This window comes from Ctenocephalides felis, unplaced genomic scaffold (assembly GCF_003426905.1).
Source record: "Ctenocephalides felis isolate EL2017-DRISC unplaced genomic scaffold, ASM342690v1 CF-g0.4_SCAFFOLD_01886, whole genome shotgun sequence".
NCBI lineage: Eukaryota > Metazoa > Arthropoda > Insecta > Siphonaptera > Pulicidae > Ctenocephalides > Ctenocephalides felis.
In genome coordinates, this window is record NW_020538040.1 from 37654388 (window position 1) to 37658709 (window position 4322).

Genomic DNA, 4322 nt, shown 5'->3' on the forward strand with positions numbered 1-4322 from the left:
CGGACATATATTTAACATTGCATGAATCTTACTGGATTGTAAATTCACGTAAAACTGTATGTATATATATATATGCCAGGGCTGCCAGTTACTTTGAAATATATATATATATATATATATATATATATATATATATAAATTAAGGTAAAGTTTAAAGGTCTGCGGGTTCAAAGGTCCACCGATAATTCAAAAACAAGTAAAGTTTGGAATTTTTCAACAACAGTGTTTGCAAGTAGAAGGGAAAAGATGTATAGCCTTGATTCTATGAACGTGCTTATCGGGAGATTAACGGTAATGTTTTTAAATCCATAACAAAATATTTTCTTTTATTGTTAGTTTTTTGGTTGACCTTAATATAATATTTAAGTATACGTTATTTGTTTTTAAGATGTATTATTATTTTTATGTTAGATTCAACAGCTTTTTTATGTAGACTCTATTGAAGCTGACACGTGGGTGGGTAAAAAGGACCATCAAAGAAGCCTTTACCCTGACAAAGATGTGAACAATAAAAAATAGTAAATAAGAATGTAATTTGAGTTTAAAAAAGCAATTCTACATGAGATAAATTAATTTAATAGTTATTCCAATCTTGCTGATAAATATTTCAGACAAAATTTCATATCAAGTTTATATACGATGTAATCTTCGATGTAAAAACGTGCCCATGAAATTTATAGTTTGCATTGCTTGAATAATGTAGCTATTATTTCGTATAATCTCTTTAAAATTAAAAATAAGACATTGGACTTGTTTGTCCCCTGGCGGTTCCATTTTACCCCGCATGAGATGTAAAAATAACCTGGTGACAAATTTTTGAAAAAACAGCAAAAAACACACGTCTACAATGATAAATTAATTGAGAATTTTACTGAACATAGCCAAATAGTTGTTTGTTTGATATGCGTCATTTGTTGTGATATAATTGATTTGCTTTTTACAATATAATAGCTCAAATTCAAATTGGAATTTTGCCCTGCTCTACCTTATATAATTATTATTTATAACATTCCAGTTTGTGTATATATCAAATAATTTTAACTGTTTCATACTTATTAGGTCGGCGTTAAATGATGATTTTCGTAGTACATGCATTATGTTTATACTTTTCTCAAATATTTTCAGCGTCGTGTGAATTCATGCACGATGAAAATATCGTGTGGAAAATCAACGCAAAAAAGCTTTGGCTAACGATGCCGGCCGGCGCGGCGCCAAACTCCCTCTCTATACGTTCCAATACGGATTCCGGATTGTTTTACCTACGATACAATCTCTAATTTTGTTGAACCTATTAACTATATACATAACTTCTAAAAATTGATGAGCTCAATATATACTCTTTACGGATTCAATATTTATTTTTTTTAATGAAATTTCCAAAACTATTGTTTAACATTTTGTCAAGAGACGGTATCTGTAGCGGCCCATTCACATTAAACTGTTGCAAACACAATACATGTATTTATATTTTTTTAAGGTTTCTAAAAACAAAAAGCAATTTAATGTTTAAACTATCGTTTTTTACAAACTCAAGCCATAATTTAATTATTTCAATTTCAATAGTTATTATTTAAAAGTGTTTTATTTTTATTCAAACAGGACTAGCGTTCTTAAATGTTATATTTTTAGTCTGCTAAAAATTGCATTCAAATTTGTTGGGTGAAATTGACGACGAGCAGGATTTGTTGAGCTGTGTAATTTAACCATAATTTCAAATAATGGAAGATATATTTTTCAAGAGTTAAGTTCGGTATTATTTTTATTTTATAAATAATAAATAAAATATATTCATTTAAATGATTATAATACAACTACAAGTGGAAATAAAATATAAGAGCTAATATATAATAAATCCACACATGGGAGAAAGGTGAACCGATGGGTTGCCTCTCATAATAATACCTTAGATCATAAGCGTTGAACCAAACAGCTTATAGAACATATAAATAGTAAGAGTTCTGATTGCTGTTGTAACAATAATAATAATAAAAAAAATTAAATGATTAGTTAGTGAGTGAAATTTGTTCATATATGTATGTTGATTTTAGTTAGTATAAGTTGATATTATATTCATGGTAGATCGATTTTTTATTAAATATAATTTCAAATGATTAAAATAGCAAAATTAGTGAAATTGTATTTTAATCCGTAGGGAAAATTATACTAATCGCCAAAAAATTGAAAATGAAAATATTTATATAAATTTACGATTCAGAGATATTTGAACATTTTAGCATACCTTAGAAAAAACGGATGTATGTGTGTGTATGCAGATACAAATTTTCATCTACGGGTACACGGATCAACCGATTTGAATAATTCGAAAATCATTCGATTTCTTAAGTTCTTAGTGTGGATTAGTTTTGAAAAGCAGGTATAGCCATTTCGAAGATACGAGGCAAAAAGTGCCAAAAATAGTAATTCAGTTTTTGAGCGTCCGATTTGAGTAATTCAAAAAACATTTACAAAATGAAGTACCGTTTGAATTTTTGCGAAGGCAGGTCTGTTTCAGAGGTCGAGTGAAAATAGTAAAATGCCATGATCATTAGATGCTGCACTACAAATTGTGAGATATTCTAATCTAATCTAAAAAGTATGAGTTTTGTTTACATTTCTATGGGTTCCGTACCAATGTTTATCCGATAGTCTACGCGCTTCGATATTTTTTCTCTATAACAGCTACGCAGCACAATTGCTTTAAAAAAAAGTTCAAAATTTTCGGAAAAATTCAAAGTTTAAAAAAATATTGAAAAAAAAAATTTTGGTACGGGAAGTTCCAGAAATTCGCCTTAAGGCACGATGCCATGCACCACTAATTTTAAATTGATCTAAAATATTAACAATTACTATTCAATTACCAATGAACGTGTTGGTATTCACATGTCGATGGAATTATTTCGCTTCTTAATAATTTTTTAGTGAAATATTATAAATAGTCGAAAGAATACCAACGACAAACATTCCAACTGAAAATATAGAAAAGTTACTTATTTAAAATATTCAAAGAATGTTTTATTAAAGTCATGTAAAAATTATGCAAAGAATGTATACTAAATTTGTTGGTGAATTCTTAGTGTCTCATACTATTGTTCAACAAATAAAATAGAATTTATAAAAACAAATAATTTATTATCAACAATTAAAATTGTTCTAATTACTAACCTGAAATTGGTTCCTTCTGCATATTTGTTTGTTCAAGTATTTAACGATATAGGTGATAAAATTAAATTAAAAATTACTTAATTAATTTTGAAGCAAACAACCGAACACGAAAACCAAAAGTTAATACTATCAACGGAAAGTTTTACCACAATACTAGTAACATTCTTGCAAAAGTGCATAAACGTTTCTGGGCTATGTGTATGACGATACAATTATAGCATTAAACTTAATTATAAATATTTCTATTGCCATGGCTAATATTAAAAATATTCTTAATGATATGATATTAATAGGTGCATGATGTGAATGAGTGATAGGATAGAGCGGGTCTTAAAGGTCCATGAGTAAAAAGGTTCACAACCATTATTCCAAAAACTAATGTGGATTTTTTTAACCATGCTATTTTGAAGTAGAGAAATAATGATGTGTAAGTAGGTCATTGCCTTAAATCAAGCGACATCGCAATCAGTAGATCAATAACATTGTCAAATTATTAACGAAAGTATTTTTTTCTTAGTTAGCATTTTTGTTCTTAAGCACGGTTGTTTTACGATATCCGACTACAATTTTTATGTTATTTAATTATATTATTAAGGTTGTCAAATATCTCCCTTCCGCCTTTTTGTATTATAAACCAAGAGCAAAAAAGCGGAAGGGAGACATTTGACAACCTAATAATTTAATATTATTTATACAATTTAAATTGTAATTTAAATATTACAATTAGAAAATTGATATCTTTCCTTCCAAGAAATTATTTTTATTATTAATTATAAATTAATTATTAAGTATACAATAATTAAAACTATCTATTATCTTTCTCATTCAATCGGTCTGATATAGCCATTATCTAATTATATTTGGTCCTTCGACAATATAAACAAAGTGTACTAATTTAATAGAGTTCGGCAGCATTTCGATGGATCAAGAGCTACTATTTATCTCGATCTTGTTCCTTCCGTTTATACTGCTATTTTCTAAAATCTTTTTTAAATTAAAAATAAAATGGTAAAATTTTTGCTTCTGGTTGTTCCTTTTTACATTTCCTATGGGGTTAAAAAGACCAGGTGACAAATTAAAAAAAAATAGCACAAAAATCTATTTCTATAATGATGAATTAGCTGAGAGTTTTACTGAACATGGTCATATAGTTGTTTGTT